This window comes from Zingiber officinale, chromosome 1B (genome assembly GCF_018446385.1).
Source record: "Zingiber officinale cultivar Zhangliang chromosome 1B, Zo_v1.1, whole genome shotgun sequence".
Taxonomy (NCBI): Eukaryota; Viridiplantae; Streptophyta; class Magnoliopsida; order Zingiberales; family Zingiberaceae; genus Zingiber; species Zingiber officinale.
The window spans coordinates 61,684,929-61,704,209 of NC_055986.1; positions in this window are offsets into that span (position 1 = coordinate 61,684,929).

Consider the following 19,281-nt stretch of genomic DNA (forward strand, 5'->3'; position numbering starts at 1 on the left):
GATGTATGGCAAAAGATATGGCAGCTTAGTCATTAGTATAAGTGGGAGATTGTTAGAGTGTATACTGAAAGCCTAAGCTTTTGTAAACATTTATTTTGAATAAAGAATCACATTTGGTCAAATTATCTACACTTGTTTGTAGTTGTTCAATTAATTTATATTGTAGATAACATAGTATGTGGTGTCACATACAGAAGATGATGTTATCAGTACCTTATAAATTATAAACAGCAACTCACGACCAAAATGGAAAGGAACAAACCATTGGAAGGTCGTAGTGTAATTAGGAATTAGTTTATCTTAACTATATAATTACACTAGTACACTTAGAGTGTATTGAGTAGGACCATTAGAGGTCGTTTTCTTTTATACTGACTTTATAAAGGAATAAAGACCTCAGTTATTATGGAAGTGTGTGCTCTTAATCCTAATATAATAACAAGCACATATATTTGATATTTATTTCTTTACTTTATCAATGGGTGAGATTTAGTTCGATAAATCAATAAGCCAGATAAGTTGGGAAATGATATCACTTATAGTGTGTGTTGTTAATTATAGAAGGAAACTGTGTCCTAGTAATCTTGGTTGATAATGTCCCCAAGAAGAGCTCATAAAGATTGTCATGTTAAACCCTGCAGGTGGACTTAGTCTGACATGATGATAAGATTGAGTGGTACTATTCTTGGATTAAGATATTAATTAAATGAGTTGTCAGTAACTCACTTAATTAGTGGGCATTCGACATCTTAAACACAGGGAGACTAACACACTCATAATAAGAAGGAGCCCAAAAATATAATTTGGGATTGGTGTGGTAGTTCAATAATAGTTCTCTAGTGGAATGAATTATTATTGATAAAATTAAGTTGTGTGTTCGGGGCGAACACGGGATGCTTAATTTTATCGGGAGACCAAAACCAATTCCTCCTCTCGGTCCCTATCGTAGCCTCTTATTTATAGAGTACTATACCCACCTATACCCACTTTCATACCCATGATAAGGGGGTCGGCCAAGCTAGCTTGTGGATCAAGCTAGGGCCGGCCAAGCCTTGATTCATGGGTGGCCGACCCTAGCTTGAACCCAAGCTTAGGTGGCCGGCCCCCATTAAATTAAAAAGAATTTTAATTTTAAATATTTCTTATGTGAAAGACATAATTTATTGGAGAGATTAAAAATTAAAATATCTCTTTTAAAAGTATCTACAAAAGATTAAAGAAAGAGATTAGATCTCTTTCCTTATTTGTAGATTGGAAAGATATTTTATTTTTCTTCTTTATAAATTATTCACATGTAGAATAATTAAAATTATAGAAATTTCTTTTTATCAACCATGAAGGGATTTTAAAAGGAAATTTTATTTTTTAAAAATTTCCGAAGACAAATAAGGAATTTTAATTGTTGATTGAAATTGCTTTGTTTGGTCTTGTTGATGTGGCAGGCCAAGACATGGAGTTTTAAGAAATTTTGTTTAATTTTTCTTAATTAATTCATGTCAAGGAAAGTTAAGGAAATTTTATTGTAATTAAATTTACTTATTTACCAATGCTAAGGAATATAAAAGAGGGGGTTGGGGTGCCTTCATGAGACACAATCTCTATTATTTTCTCCCTCTTTTCCTTGGTGTTGTGGCCGGCCATCATCTCTCCCTCTCTTCTTCTTTGTGGTGGCCGAAACTCTTCCTTGCTTGGAGCTTTTGTGGTGGCCGGATACTACTTGGAGAAGAAGAAGAAGAAGAAGGAGAGAAAGCTTGTATCCCTTGGAGCTTAGTAGGTGGAAAAAGTTCTTCATCCTTGGATTTTGGTGCTTGGCCGAAACTTGAAGGAAGAAGAAGAAGGTGCTAGGTGGTCCTCATCTTGGAAGATCGTTGCCCACACAACGTCCGAGGTTAGAAGAGGAATACGGTAGAAGATCTAGAGGTCTTTCTAAAAGGTATAACTAGTATTTTTCCTTTCCGCATCATACTAGTTATTTTTGGAAATAATACCAAATACAAGAGGCATGTGATTCTAGTATTTCGAATTTGTTTTTGATGTTGTGTTCTTTGTTTTTTTTCCCCTTGTGATTTGATTGTTCTTTTCGGTTAACCTAAAGTTATTTTAGGAAATTAAATATTAGCTTTCCTTAAAAGGTTTTGTCTAGTCGGTGGTGGTTGCTCCCATATCCAAGAAGGTCATGTGCCTCACCACGTCAGTACTGGAAGCCAATTTTGGAAATTAATATTTAATGGAATTAATAACCTAGGTGATTTGGATCGAATGTGTTAAGTTCCGCAGGAGATCCAAGTCAAAACCTAAAAGAACAAATAGATTAAACTTTGGATCAAACCTGTTAAGTTCCGCAGGCGATCCAAGTTTAATTTAAAAGAACACATGGTAGCTAGGAAAAGGTTCAAACCTTTGTACAAAATTTTTGTACAGTGGAACCATTAGGTTTTTCGAGTAGCAACCAACACCAAGACCTCGGGACTTTTTGCTGGACATCCAATCCCCGACCTGTCTACTCCTTTACCTAGCATTCATGACCCCCAGGACTTCCACCTAGTGTCTACGACCCTAGTCCTTGACCTGCCAAAACTTTGCCTAGTCACCCAAGCCATGACTTCATTGCTTAGCTGCAACTAGGACTTTGGACATGCCTAGCATCCACTAGGAATTCTTTACCTAGCCTCAACTAAGACTTTCCTATACACTCAATTAACCTTGTTAGAACAATAATAATATTTAATTTAGTACCCTTTTTCATTATCAAAACTAAGGTTCAATCATCTGGTGCTCCCTACACCAACAGTTTTCATACCTAAAATCTATTTTCGACTTCATGGCTATAAGCCACTTATCCCTTTATGAACTTTTCAGAACTTCTTTATAATCAGTAGTTTCCTCATCCTTAGTGAGTAACACATCATTCGATTCACTTATGAGAGATTCATATCTTTCAAGAATATTACGTGTCCTACGAGATCTATGAGGAAGTTGTGTAACCTTAGGTTCAACCAATGGTTCATTATTATGAGTAATCGGTTGTGGTTCTTGACCAGACATCTCTTCAGTGTCTATTGGAGTATCTTGAACTTCGTCAAGTTCAACCATATTCCCTTTTGTTTCTTGTAAGAGAAACTCTTTCTCTATAAAAGTTGCATGTCTTGAAACAAATAGTTTTTATTCCAAGAGATTATAGAATTGGTAACCCTTTGTTTCCTTAGGGTAACGAACAAATAGACACTTATCAAACTTAGTATCTAGATTGTCTAACACAGTCCTCTTCACATAAGCAGGACAATCTCATATATTCAAATGAGATAAATAAGGTTTCTTACTAACCCATATTTTATATGGAGTAGCAGGCATTGCCTTAGTCAACCTCTATTTAGAAAGTAAACAATTGTTTCAAGTGCATAACCCCAAAAGGATTTGGTAAGTACAAAGTTTAATTTTACCTTTCAGATACACTATTATGTTTTGGCATATAAGGCGGAGTTCATTAAGATAATATTCCATTGTCTCTTATATAATCTTGAAACTCTTAGCTTAAGTATTCACCACCTCGATCAAATCAAATATCTTAATTCTTTTATCATGTTGTTTCTCTACTTTATTTCTAAATTCTTTGAATTTTTCAAAAGCTTCATACTTGTGTTTCATAAGATACACATAACCAAATTGTGAGTGATCATCGATAAAGGTAATGAAGTAGTTATAACCTCCTAGTGCATGAATTGGCATTGGTCCACATACATCGATATGTATGAGACCAAGTAGCTCTTTGACTAGTTCACCCTTTCTAGTAAAAGGTAACTTTGTTAGCTTGCCTTTTAAACATGAATCATTCCAAAATTATAAGTCTTTACAATTCAAACATTCATTTCTTGTTTATATAGCCAAGTCAACAATGCCATGAGTAAAAGATTATTTGATCATCTTTTCGAGCACGTTTATTGCTTATTTTAATATTGAATATGCTATTGGATATATCTAATGTGTAGATGACATTGCATAAAGTTCTCATACCGTAAAGAATACTATTCAAAGTTATATAACAATAATTGTTACTAAAAGTCAAATAAAGACCTTTTTATTTAAATAAGAAATAGAAACAATGTTCTTTATTAATATAGGAATGAAATAACAATTATCCAGTTCAAAGACAAGTCCACTAAGAAGTTTCAACAAATATGTTCCGATGGCGATAGCTACAACCTTAGCTCCATTGCCAACTCACATATTTGTTTCTCCCTTGATGAGTCTTCTGTTATTCCTTAGTCCTTGTATGTCATTACATATATGTGAGCCACACCCGGTATCCAATAAAGTGCCAGAGGAAATAACATGATAATCAATAACAAAAATACCTGAAGCAGATGGGGCATCAGATGCCTTCTTCTTCTTCATAGACTTAAGATAAAGTTTTCAATTTCTTCACTAGTGTCCCATCTTGCGACAATGATGACATGGGCCTTTTGTTGCTGGTTCTACTATCTTAGCCTTTTTCTTCTTTCTAGTGGTCTGATGCTTTAGCTTGCTCTTAGAGCCTTTCTTTGAGAAGTATACTAACATTAATATCTTATGTTCTTTATTTATAGAAATTTCTACATTTTTAAGCATGTTGACCAACTCTGGAATTATGGATTCAAGGTGGTTTATCCAATAGTTCATTACAAACTGTGAACAACTAGTGGGTAAACTATGTTAAATTAAGTTAATGCTTAATTCATGATCCAATCCAAAACCAAGTGATCCCAAATACTCAATGTAATGATGTGTGACTGCAAGCGTATAGTTGTTGTCGAGTAATAACATTTATAAGTCGATCCCACGAGAACTGAGGATTAAATACTAATTGATTTTGTACTTCGAATTTAGCTAGACAACAATCAATAAACGTTGTTTTGGATTTTTAACTAAGATACGAAAATAAAAGTAAAGAAAGATAATTGAGGAAGTCCTTAGTTCAAAAAATATTCTAGGTCAAGGGTTTCATTGTAATGGTGGATGTTGTGCTATGAATTAACCCTTTTCTAGTCCTCCACTTGTATGTTTGTAGGGCAGTCTAAACTACTACTGAATTCCACCCCTCAACGGTGTATCAGGGTACTTCTCTTACCAGTAACCAAGTATGCCATCAAGTGAAGAAGTAAATTAGAGAGCCGGGTTTTCAGTAGAGTACCTCCTGTCACAAGGTCTCCCCCAAGTGTAAGTCTCTAGATTACGTAGGTCACTTGCATAGCATATGATTAGGGGAAGTCCATTAGGTCAAGTGATATACTTATCCATACATAGAACCATTCTCCCTTAGGAGGTTACATTCCATATAGAATAATAGTTACCTTAGATACTCAACGTTAAACAAGTATCCTAAGGCCATGCCAAGCTATATCGGAATGTACACTCAAAAGAGACAACAATTTATGCTTCTGATAAATGAAAATTCAAGTCCATGCCCAGTCACAACTATAGACACACAGCAATGTATCTAACTCAAAAATAAGATCTATGTATATAGAAATACAATCTAGATAGATAAATTCATGCTCTAAAGGGTAAGCCTACTTGCTAGCATTTCATCAAACAGAACATGTGCCATACAAACATCAACAAACAAGGAAATTGGTAATTTAATAGAATTTACAACATTCCACATATTACAATTACTCTCTATGTTCTAGAATAATAGAAATCTATTCAATAAGTTGAAAATGTACAATCAAAGAGCTCAAATACATAAGAATTTCAAGAACCCTAAAGGAAGGGAAGAAAAACTTATCCTTGATGTCGAGTGAAGCTATCGAACGAAGATCTTGGAGTGTCGGTGAGGATGGAGCAGCAGGACGACCTTGGATCTCCCAGATAACATCTCTAAGTGCAAGAATTTGACCTAGATGGTCCCTTCTCACCTTGGATCTTTCTCCTTAAGCTAGGAGATGAAGTACCCATTTTAAAGAGGCGAGGCACAGGGTGCCCATGTCTAGAGACATGGCCTAACCCTTGCTTGGGCATCTGGCCTGCCATTTGGCATGACTAAAGCCAATTTATCTCGAGCACAAGTAGCCTAGACGTACCATTTGGCACATCCATTTCTAAGTTTGGCTTCTTGGCCATGCCATAAGACATGGCCAATGCCAACTTGGCTCTATCCATCAAGCTAGGCCATACCATTTGGCACGACCAAAGTAGGGCTACTCTGCTTTTCTGTCTCTGGGCCATGCCATTTGGCACGACTGAATCTTTTAAACTACTCTCCGAGTGCATGGACGTGCCTCATGGTACGACCAAGACTAAATCGGCTCTGGAGAGTGGCACAGGCAGCTCTTAGTCGTGCTCTAAGGCACGACCAGGACTATTTCTTCACTGGTCCTCTCCTTAGTCGTGCTTCAAGTCACGACCTCTTCCTTTATTTCTTCTTTTGGCCATGCTTCAAGCCATGGCCAAGCCTAATTTACATCTGAAATGACTTGGACACTCTAATTATTGATTTTCTCTCCTCAGTGTAGAGAAGGTTGGATCATTGTGTTCTTAATTGATCTTCTTTTGCATCATTAACATCCTTTTCTGCTCCAAACTGTTCTTGAAAGTGAAAATAAATACTAAGCAGATCTCTGGACATAAAAATAGTAATTATACTAAAATATGATAGAAAAGGGTGCAAAAGCATAGAGCACAAGCAATGAATCTGAAAGATGTGCGTTAAACAATACAAAATAACATATATAATATAGCACATCACAACACCATACTTAAACCTTTGCTTGTCCTCAAGCAAACTTTGCAATCTAAAATCATGAGCTAAAAATATGCATCCCTAGTGATTTTATTCAATTCTATCAATCTAGTGAAACTAATGAGCATAATCAAGAATGATCTACAATAAATCCCTTGATTGTTATCAAGCAAAATTCTACAATATAGAAGCATGTGCAGGAGTAAGTGCGTCATAATTCTCGGTGAGTCAATTAAACTCTATCAAAAATTTTTGATAATGAGCATGATCAAATTGGATTTAATTAACCTAAGAATGAGTTTTCCATGCTCAGTGTAATCATGGCCTAAATTTCTCAAGTATTGATTCATAGTCTTAGTCAAGTGGTCATTAAATCATCTTTTCCTTTTATTCCCGACAGTAAACACTGCTTGGTTCATCTATTTTAGATCTACCCAAGGTCTAAAGAATGTGTTTGATAATAAGAGAAATCTAGTGTTCATTTCTCCAGTAACCTAACTCGGTCTCAAAGGGGCAAACAACTAGTTTCCACTCATGACAATAATTTTTTCAACCCTTATTTCATATGCTTTTTTTTCAATTGCAAATTTGTAATGATGTAATTAGTGGGATTTCTATTTTTCTAAATGAACTTTAATATTTCGAGCCTCAATCTAATAACCAAGATATAGTTAAGAAATCACCATGGGAATTCAAGTACTCATCAAATCTAATAAATCACGACTATTTTTAAAACTTTCAACTATCAAAAAAAGGTATAGTGTATAGAGTCCTCAAGCTAGACTAGAATCAAATCATTTTAATGAAAAACAATGCTCATGCCATGCTATTGAAGATAGAGAAAAGTAGATCACTAAATATACTAACACTAATAATCTATTAGCATGAATCTAAATAATAAATGTGCAAAAAATTTTGCTATCAAACAAATACTACGCTCATCTTGTTTCACTAGAGATAGAAAAAATAAATCACTAAATATACTAACATCGAAAGTGTAACTCATGATCTCTAGATAATGATCATGCTAGAAGTTTACTCATAGACAATTCAGCAGTAATAGTGTGGATAGTGTAACTTGAAATACCTCAAAACAAAGTGCAACTAGACTATGTAAGCAAAATGCAAAGTTTTATTATCAAAATCTAAACTATAACCCAACCCAACATATATGCATCTAAGTATGCATCCCCCAGACTTAAAATTTACATTGTCCCAATGAAAATAAAGTCAAATATGAAAAAGTGTTAAGGTTAAAGGAGTTACCAAATGAGACGTACCAACTTAATGGGGCAATCAAGTTCTGAAATTACTCCATTATCCTTAAGCTTCCTAAACAATGTATCCTGAAAAAGAAGTATGAACAAGAAAGACTAAGTAAAGGGATTAGGCTAAGAAAAGAGAAAAGAAAATAAACTGAAATAATAACAAGAAAGAAACTTGAATTACCTCCCAAAAAGTACTTATTTTAGGTCCTAAGCTTGACCACCTCAATAGACTCATTGAAATCTTTCTCTTAGAGGGGTAAGATATTTTAACACCCTCTTACCAAAGGCTCTTATTATGGAGGGAGCTTTCAACATATGTGCTATAAAGGGAGGTATCTCAATGTCCATCTTCATCTTCTTAAAATTTCTTTCGGGTGGTCGAAGAAGGTTCAAACTGAGCTTCCAAGTTTTTGCCCAAGTGAAACCTGCATACCCTAAAGAAAAACACATCTCCCAAAAATAGGCTATAATAGAAAAAACTAAAACCATATTAGGCTTGATGAAAAATGGATTAAAATATGAATCACATCCCACAAAGTCAATTTTAGGTACTTATATGAAGTTGTCTAAAAGATCACTAGTGATACTTACTTTGCATTGCTGAGAGATGCATGAAAGTTCAAAACAAGTTGATGTGAATTCTTCTAGATTAATAGGTGGTTCTAGCTCTGACTCAAGTAATTGGGTAACAAAAGGTGGTTGATCCTATCTGAAGGCGATGAAATGGCGCGCTGGCTCCGACGATTGAGGGATTGCAAGCTTCACAAGATCTGAAGGAACTCCTTGGTGACCTGCACACACTCAGATGATCCAACAAAGTATTAGCGATCTAGGACTGGGGTGGGAATCTATAGCTAGGCCCTCTGATGTTCAAGTTAGTTCCTCACTTGAATGTGGAAGAAGAAGAACAATAACGAAAAAGATGCTAGTAAGTCTAGTTTTAGATGCAAGTACTTGTGTTTGTGTACCTCGCCAGCGGAGAGGATTACACTTTTTATACCACCTTACAAAACCTCTGTGATCGTGAGATGATCCTTGATTTATTAGAGTTTGTTAGAAGATAAGAAAAGTACAACTTGAACTCCGTGCAATAATCCTCTGAGGAATCTTTTTTTATCCCAGATGTACCCTCTTTGTCATTTATGACTTGAATCCTTGATATGATGATATATACAAAAGAGTATATCGCTGTAACCACTTAAAGAATGAAGAAGCTTCGAGAGAATATTTCTCGACAGGTTTGCCAAGCTGTCATAAAGTTGTAGACTGCTTGTCTATTTAGATATATACTAGACGATTATTAAGCCTAGATATATACCGACCGATCATTAAGCCCGTCGTATCTTGAGAATGCCCTCTTCTTTTTCTGTTGAATATATCTTGTCCGGTCATGCATTAAGTATACCTTCTGTTGAATATATCTTAGCTGGTCATACATTAAGAGTACCTTCTATTGAATATATCTCGGCTCGTCATGCATTGAGAGTACCTTCTGTTGAATATATATCAACCGGTCATTCATTAAGAATACCTTTTGCTGAATATATCTTGGCCTGTCTTTACCTGCTTGAGCATATATAAAGAACATTATGTTTAATTAACCCTTATCTTGCCAATCGTATTTTAGAGTCCTGACCAGGTTAAGCCTCTTTAAGCTCAACTGACCTTTTTCGACTAGGCAAATACATTAGACCTAGCATCTTGTATTTGGTCAATCTTCGTCCGACCTTTCGTATGATACAGACTTGATAAGGCTAGATACCTTTAGGTCCGGCCGGACTTATGTTCGCCTAGGCACATACATATAACCTTGTATTCAATCGGCCTTCATGCAACCATTCATATATTGAAGGCTCAAAATGCTAAATGCCTTTAAACTCATCCGAATTTATATCCGTCCGAGCATATGCATGGAAGCCTTCATTCGGTCGGCCTTTGCCTTACTAATCATATGTCATAAACTAAATAAGTGTACAGGAGAAGCCCAGCTAAGTCAATGAGCTGACCTGATAGCTGGCACAAAGTCCAGCTAGGTCGACGGGCTGACTTGATAGCTGGCACGAAGTCCAACTAGGTCGACAGGCAGACCTGATAGATGGCACGAAATCCAACTAGGTCGATGGGCTTATCTGATGGCTAGCACGAAGTCCAAACTGGTTGACGGGCTGACCGGATGTCTGGCACGAAGTCCATCTAGGTCAACGAGCTAACCTGATAGCCGGCATAAAGTCTAGATGGGTCGACGGGTTGATCGAATGTCTGGCAGATAAGTTAAGGTAAGTCACTAGAGGGGAGTGACTTGGTGAGGACGCGTTCCTCGTTCAAGAGAATAGTAGGCGTCGATCCAAGTTAAAACCATTTCGAGTATCTAAGTTGAGATCGTGACTAGATTCTGATCTCGGTGAGATGGAATCTAATTACTACTCTTTTACCATAATTGTGCTAACTTCTATTTTGTAGGGTAAAATTTATTTTGCCTCAAACTAACACTTTCTTACAGAAAAAGAATTTTCTGGAGAAAGGTGGTCCAGGCGCCCCGAAGGGATCTAGGCGCCCAGAAGGCAAAATATATCTCGTCGTAAATTTGGAGCTCGCTGATTGGTCCGACCTACGTCACGATCCAGGCACCCGAAAGGGATCCGAGCACCCGAAAGGGATCCGAGCACCCGAAGCATGCCTATAAAAGAAGGCCTCCACAGAGCATCAAACACAAAAACTGCCTCTATGACTGCTCCATTGCGCTTTGCTCCTGCGAAGCTGCGAAGCCTCTCCGAAACCTATGCTCGATTTTCTTTTCTATATTATCGGTATTGTTTTATTCTTGTACTTACATTTGTAACATCTTACGAATTATTAGTGATTGCCCAACGAAAGCACTCGACGAGTGCGAGCCTTGGACTAGGAGTCGACGAAGGCTCCGAACCAAGTAAAAACAATCTGTGTTAGCATTGTCATTCGTATTTCTACTGCGTACTTAATTCAAAATTTTAAATCGTTATTCCCCCCCCCCCCCCCCCGGCCCCCCGCTCTAACGAGCTCTACGATCTAACATCTTTATCTAGTTTATTATTCTACACTTTCCTTTCTTCTTCAATTATACCTAGAGAACTGCTCAATCCTTTCAAAACTCTCTCATTAGTAATTAGTTCCTCACCACAAAGAAAATGCTAAGTATGTACATAGATATGGCACTTGGCATAGGCATGATTTGTCCTATCATGTCCATCATAAATGTCCACTCATGAATGAATGTCATGTGGCATCCCTTCCATTTTTCAAAATGACTAATTACGTATTTCTTTATAAGCAGCTTACTGGCTACTTTCCTTGATAAATCAATAACCCTCCATGTGTAAGTCGTTTTGATCTAATGGCGACTATTGTTAGCTACATACCCTTAAAAACCCTAAATACTTCTTAGTCTCAACACTTCATCTTCCTCCACTCACTCTCCAACAATCCTTGTCCTTTATCTTTCCAAACACCTCACATTCCTTTGCTTTTCTTGACCTCCCTCCATTACAATGCCTCCTTAAGACCTTAGTAAGTCATTCTTATATTAGTTATTTTCGTGCTCTTTCATGGCTGAAGAGTCATTTTCTCCCTGGTATACTCATACTCATTCTTCTTTCGTCCATGCCGATAGAGCCGCCATTCACCTCTAATACAAAATCCCTAAGGATTACTGTATCAAAATTCCTGGCTCTGATGCTCACCCCCATCTTCCCCCTGATGGCTACGCCACCTTCTTTAAGGACCAACTGGTGGTCGGTCTTCGCTTTGCTGTATCTCCCTTTATATCAGAAGTAAGCCAATACTTCAACATTCCTTTACAACAATTCACCCCTAACGCCTTTTGTTGTTTATGTGGCATGTATATGTTGTTTCATCTTTTTGATATTCCTCCTGCACCTCACAACTTCTTCATGTTCTCTTATCCCAAACAATCAAAATCGAGTGTGTTTCTTTTTTAATTCTGTCTGAAAATGATTTTCTTCAAAGAGATGCCCTCATTTATCAAAGGTTGGAAAACACATTTTATTTTCATAAGGTTTCCTGAACCTGTTCTATGGTCTACCACATGACGATCCTCTCTTCCTCCCCTTCCTGATATAAAGAAACTTCATGAACATCCGACCTTTCATGATTATTGTAATAAACTAATCGGTCATTACTTCTTTATTTCACAGATGGATACGCCGCGATCTTTTGTTTTTATTCGATTCAAGAGAAACTACGCTGCTCCTTTGGTAAGTTATGATGCCTTCATCATTACCTTTTTACTAACTAAAACATCTTCTGTTTTCTGTAGTGGATGATGTGTTTAAAGCCTTGGTCAATAAGAAGATTGGTCTGGAAGAGGAGACACTTTTAGCCAAGGTGTTAAAACTTCTAGTTGAGCGACCCTTGTCACCTACCATCCCCTCAAGTGAAACTTTCGTCGGCCTGAGTCTTGCATATGATTTAGCTGCTACCTTTGGGGAAGTGCCTATAGATTTACCTCCATTGTTGGAATATGTTCCTTCAGAACCAGCGACTATTGCTAAGGGAAAACGTAAGAGGTGCAAACTAACTCTGGTGCCTTCTCCTAAAAGACAAGCACTCTCCCTCCTCGAAGATGTCACTCCGAGGGATATCCAAGCTCCCTCTCTTGAAGATATTGCCTTAGGGGATATCCAAACTATAGGATAGATAAGTGCTAGAGGGGTGGGGGTGAAAAGCACTCACGACTTTCACTTTCCTTTTGAAATAATCGATCAAAGATACGTAGTAGAATAATAAGAATCAAACACAAACACCAAGATTTTTACTTGGTTCGGAGCCTGTGACGACTCCTACTTCAAGTCTCACACTCGTTGAGTGTTTACTTTGGGCAATCACTATCAATTCGTAATATTACAAATTAAAGTACAATAATTAAATGTAGTAATGGAAATTATACTGACAACTAAGAATAGAGAATTTTAGACTTTTGGTTGTCGGAGTCACATTACAACTTTATTGGATCGTCTTTTGAGCAATGCGCAGTAGAAAGACTGCAAGTTGCTATTCTGTTTCTGCTGCTACTCGAACCAGCTTCAAATAGCCCGTTGAGGGCGCCTCCAGCATCCATAGGAGCCACCTCTAGCAAGGATTTCTATCCCCTCCGTGTCGGTGCCGATAAGCTCCGCTTCCTGCACTGCTTATCCACTCGAAGGCACCTCCAAGCTCCATGGAGGGCGCCTCCCATCCAGCACTGAAGGCACCTTCAGCAGCCTTGGAGGGAGCCTTCTACCTGCTTCCTACGCAGCTCTAGCTAAGGCACCCGAGGAGCCTCCAACAACCCCGGAGGTGCCTCGGACACTGTTCATCCGAGCATATCCTTATGCAACTTCATTCCTACAAGGCATATTAGTCCACAAACAAAGTATACTCTCCAAAACCAAGTTAGTAAAATAAAATACAACAAATACAAGTATTTGACAATCACCGGATTATTCAATTCTGACTTCGGATTTCCTCCAAAAATCCTAGGTCGAACCGACGCCTACTGTTCCCTCTTCGGAGAATGCGTCCTCACCTACTCCACTTAGGAGAGTTTACCTTTTATCAGACCAATCCTCTTGACTGATTGGATTTTTGCTCAGCGTTCGAGTCTTCAGGACTTCTCCATTAGATGTCTGATCCCCGACTCGTCCAGTCTTCCACCTAGTTTGCAACCACAAGGATTTTCACCTAGAGTCCCCGACTCTAGGATTTTGCCCAAAGAACCTCAACCCGCCAAGACTTTCCACCTAGGGTTACCACCCCCTAGGGGTTTCTACCTGCCTAACCGTAGCTAGGTCTTTTGCCTAAGTACACTTAGGACTTTTCCTATAAGCTCATTCAAACTTGTTAGATAACAACTAATCTTAACTTTGAATCCTTTGCTATAATCAAAACTCAAGTTCGATCGTCTGTTACTTCCCGCACCAACAATCTCTCCCTTTTTGATTATGACAACAAAATTCAAAATTAAGTAAAACATATCAAAAAGTAATGCAATAATAAAGTGCAGAAATATAATTTAAGAATTTGTAGCATAAATGCAATTAAGTGCAATTTAAAGAAATACAATATTTAGAGCTACTTTTTATAGCTCCCCCTTAATCACTCAACTATAGAATTTTCTGATTCTCTCCCCCTTTACCATATATCAAAAAGAAATTGATAAGTAGAGAGAAGGTTGTGTAAAAATACGTTGTTTAACGTTAAGCTCCTCCTGAATGGTAGCACTTAAAAACTTAAGTGTGCAGGAGATTAGGAGCACAAGAAGTCGAGCAAAAGACGCAGCTAGCGAGAAGGACGGCATGGGAGAGAGCCGACGTGCTCGGTGCATCTAAGAAACGAGATGCTACGGAAGAGTGCGTGGCTGGACGAGAAGGAGGCATGCGGCATTTCTGAAGGATGAGAAGTCAGAGTCGAAAGTTGCTCAAGAAGGCCAGAAGTTGAGTTCGGGTGAGCCCTATTCTGGATGGCCGAAATCACCCAAGTGAGTGGAGCCAGAGCGGAAGACCTGGACCAAGGCGAGCAGCACCGGAGCAGAGGGGTCGAAATAAAAAAGTTAACATAGTTGACTTTCTAGTTCCAAGCGCCCAAACTCAATCCAAGCGCCCGAAATTGAATTCTATCCTGATTGCGTTTGACCGTGATCCATTGTGAAGGGGATAAAGTTTTATCCCCCTCCAGGCACTTGGAACTCTTCCAAGCACCCCGACCAAGACTATAATATAGCCTTGGTCCAGAAGCAAAAAACAACAAGCAATTTGAGTTCCAACACTTGTGCGCTTCACTTTGTTAGTTTAGCTTCATCTTTTTGTGCTTTCACTACTGTAAGAGACTTCTTCGCCTGAAAAAGATACTTAGTGCGATTCATTTCCTTGGATTAACAACCTTCCCGGTTGTAACCAAGTAAAATCTGTGAGCCTCATCTTTTAGTTTATTTCTTTATTTTATTTTACGCAAGTGTTCTTTTAAGTCCGAGAAGGGTTCATTCTTTTAATTGTGCAGGGCTATTCAACCCCCTTCTAGCTGGCCAATGGGTCCCAACAAGTGGTATCAGAGCAAGGATACTTCAGGAGGGCTAATCGCCGATCGAATCACCGAATCAATGGTCAGACCGAGCATATACCCACCGAAGTTCGAGGGGGAGTTTGCTAGCTGGAAAAAGTGAATGCAGGTTTCTTTAAAACTTACTTTGAATTACTTTTAATAATAAAGTCCAGTTTTGTAACACCCAAGGGTAAGGAAGAATACAGTGGACGAAGAAGGAGAAGGTCGACTACGTGGCAAACGATAAAGCAGAATTCCATCTGCTGAGCGTCCTTCCACCACAAGAAGTCAACCGGATCGACACCTACAACTCAGCAAAGGAACTTTGGAAGAAGTTCCTTGAGCTACACGAAGGGACGTCCGAAGCCAAGCTCGTGAGACGGGACTTACTTCACAACCATCACCAACCTACGATTTGAAGAAGATGAAATGATTGCACAACTTCACTCGAGGATCAAGGAGCTCATCACCGGACTTTCAAATCTCGGAGAAAAGGTAAGCAACCGAGATTCGTTAAGGTACGCTCTTAATGCCTTACCTAGAAATACAAAATGGGCATCACTACTAAATGTCTTCTATATCTTTAAGGATTTGGAATCTATTACCTTAGAAGAATTATTTTCAACTTTTGAAGTGCATGAGTCGAGATGTGCAGGTACGAAGGAATCGAAGCACAACATTGCCTTCAAGGCAACGAGAGACGAACATGAGTCAAAATCCTCTCTCGATGATGAAGAAATGGTAATGATGGTAAGACATTTTAAAAAATTATTTAAATCAAGAAAAACTAATCATCCGCAGGGTAGAAAGAAAAGGACAATCAAATGCTACCACTGCAATGAAGAAGGGCACGTTAAGGACAACTGGCCTATGCTAAGGAATAAGGATAAGGACAAAGGAAAGAAGCCTATCCAAACGAACAAGTACAAGACTTTAAAGGCGACGTGGGATGAAACGTCGTCCGAATCGGAAGTTGAGGCTTCCTCCAGGCTTGCGTTGATGGCAAGTCATCAATACGAATACGAAGAAAGCTCTTCCGAAATGAGCATCGAGAGCATTGATGAAGGGGGAGCGACATCGAAAGAAAGCAATAGTTCAGGGGAGTCACGGACAACGAGATCGACAAGGTAAGTCAGATACGATCTCTTCCTCCCGATAAAATATTTAAATTCATAAAATTATTATCTAAAGATTATTGTAAATTAGAAAAAGAAATTAAAGAATTAAAAGTAATTCTAGCAAAATCTTGTCTATTAGAAGATTTTGATAAATTAAAGTTAGAAAATGAAAATTTATAAAAAGAAATAAAAAACTTGAAAATCATACATGCACATATAGTACAAGTTTTAGAAGATATAATTTGAACTGGTACTTTAAATATCACAAAGGATAAATTAGGAAAATTTCAAAGAAATATGTTCCTAAAGAATATTTAATTAATCCAGTTGGGTGGAACCTATATTGGGTTCTAAAGTCTTGTTTAACTTGAACTTTAATTTAACTTAGCGCTTTCAACGAGAAAATTAGACGTTTAATTTTCTTATGAGACTTTGTCTAGAAGTGGTTGATGATCCAATAACCAAGAAGGCCTAGTACCTCGCCACATCCTTGAAGCCAAATATCGAAATAAAATGTTTAATTGACTAACTGATAGAGAATTAAAATTGAAATTAGATAATACTTTAAATAGTTACTCAATTTTTTTTTTGAAAAATTCATAAATTTTTCTATGCAAATCTGTTTAACTTTAAAAAAATCTCATTTTTTTAACTTAAAGTTTTTTTAACTTGTGCTTTACTAAAATGTATTTTGCACAAATTTTTAAAACTTAGAAATTTTTTTTCTTACTTAGAAATTTTTTAAAGTTTTTTTTAAATATCAGATTTACTTTACCGAAATTTCTACAAAAATTATTTTTTGAAAATTTGTTTAATTGAGAAAATTATTAATTATTTTCACAAATTTTTTACTTAGAATTTTTTTTTTCACTTTTTGTGCTATCAAAATTATTATTAAAAATCTTGATAAATTTTTCAACAATATTTGAAAATCAGAGTTTTATATAAGTTACCCTTAGATTTTTTACTCCATTTTTAATATGATCAAAGGGGGAGGAGGGAGAATTAAGTCTAGGGGGAAGTAGATTAAATTTTTTTTTACTTACTTTTTGCACTTAATTGCAAAATTATTGCTTTTATTTTAAGTTGTTTACCCTAGCTTAACTTGGGTTGCTCACATCAAAAAGGAGGAGATTGTTGGTTCCCCAAGGTTATTTTGATGTTATCAAACAAGATAAGTTAGGTCTGTTGTGGTTAACCTTGTGTCTAAGTGTACAGGAGCTTAGGAGCACAAGAAGTCGAGGAAAAGACGCAACTAGCAAGAAGTAGAGCATGGGAGAGAGCCGATGAGCTTGGTGCATCTGAGAGACGAGGTGATGCGGAAGAGTACGCTGGCGGACGAGAAGGAGGCGCGCGACATTTTCGAGGGACGAGAAGCCGAAGCGGAAGGTTGCTCGAGAATGCCGAAAGTTGGGTTCGGGTGAGCCCTTTCGGGATGGCCAAAATCACCTAAGCCAGCAGAGCCGGAGCGAAAGACCCAGACCGAGACGAGCAGCATCAGAGCAGAGGGCCCGGACTAAAAAATTCAACGTGATTGACTTTCCAGTTCCGAGCGCCCGGATTCAATACGGGCGCCCGGAATTGAATTCTATCCGGATCACGTTTGACCACGATCCGTTACGAAGGGGATAAAGTTTTATCCCTTTCCAGGCACCTGAAACCCTTCCAGGCGCCTCGACCAAGACTATAGACACAGCTTTGGTCTAGAAGCTAAAAAATAATAAGCAATTTGAGTTCCAACACTTGTGCGCTTCCTTTGTTCGTTTAGCTTCTTATTTTTGTTCTTTCACTGCTATAAGAGGCTTCTCCGCCTGAAGGAGATACTTAGTGCGATTCATTTCCTTAGATTAATAACCTCCCCGATTGTAACCAAGTAAAACCTGTGACCCTCATCTTTTAATTTCTTTCTTTATTTTATTTTATGCAAGTGTTATTTTAAGCCCGAGAATGGTTCATTTTTTTAATTGTGCATGACTATTCAACCCCCTTCTAGCCGGCCAACGGGTCCCAATAGATGATTCTTTAAAATGAAATTTTATCAAATACTTAACTTTATCAAAAGTTAGTTAAGTATTTAAGTAGTTTGAAAAAAAATGATAAAAACTTAGTTTAAAAAACATAGTTAAGTGAAAAGTATTTGAATCTACTTTTTCAAAAAAAAAAAAATCAAAACTGAATTTCTTTTTAAAACAAACAGTTTAACATTAAAAAAATGTTTTAATTTACTTTCACTCCCCCTTGGTTAATGCCAAAATTCTTTAAAGTCCTAAAGTCTAAGCATGAGAAACAACATATTTTCAAACTTAAACATCTACTTTTAAACAAATGTCTAACCTTTAGCTACTAGCTATTTACCATGACGTTAAACATCAAATATTAAATTCTCCTGAATTTGGTGAGGAGTATGCTAGACGAATTGTAGGAACTCACACTCACTCTATTGAAGGAGTAATTCAACAACTGAGAGAGGGGGGTTGTCTATCTGAAGTCTCTCCTCCCTTGTTTATAGATTATCGACGACTCAATTGAGAACTCCCAAAAGAACTTTTGAGCAAATTTGAGTAGACTATTGGTTAGTCCTAGGAAAATGTACTGGTTCCACTATACAAAAATTTTTGTACAAGTGTCGAACCTTTCCTTAAATAACCTATTGTGTTCTTTAGAAGTTAAATTAGGGATCGCAGACGAAACTTAACATCATTGATTCCAAATTTAACTTATCTGTTCTTAATGGTTTAGATTTGAATCGCAAGTGGACTTAACACTATTGATTCAAACCCACCTATGTTACTAATTCCATTAAATATTAATTTCTAAAATTGGCTTCTAGGACTGCATGGCGAGGCACATGACCTTCTTGGATATGGGAGAAACCACCACCGCCTAGACAAAGCCTTTTAAGGAAAGATAATATATAATTTCCTTAAATAACTCTAGGTTAACCAAAAAGAACAATCGAATCACAAATTCAAAAAAGAAGAAAACACAAACTCGAAAAACTAATTCGAAAAACTAGATCTAATGCCTCTTGTGTTTGGAATTCTTACAAAAAAAATAACTAGCATGATGGGGAAAACAATTGCTAATTATACCTTCTCTTTGTAAA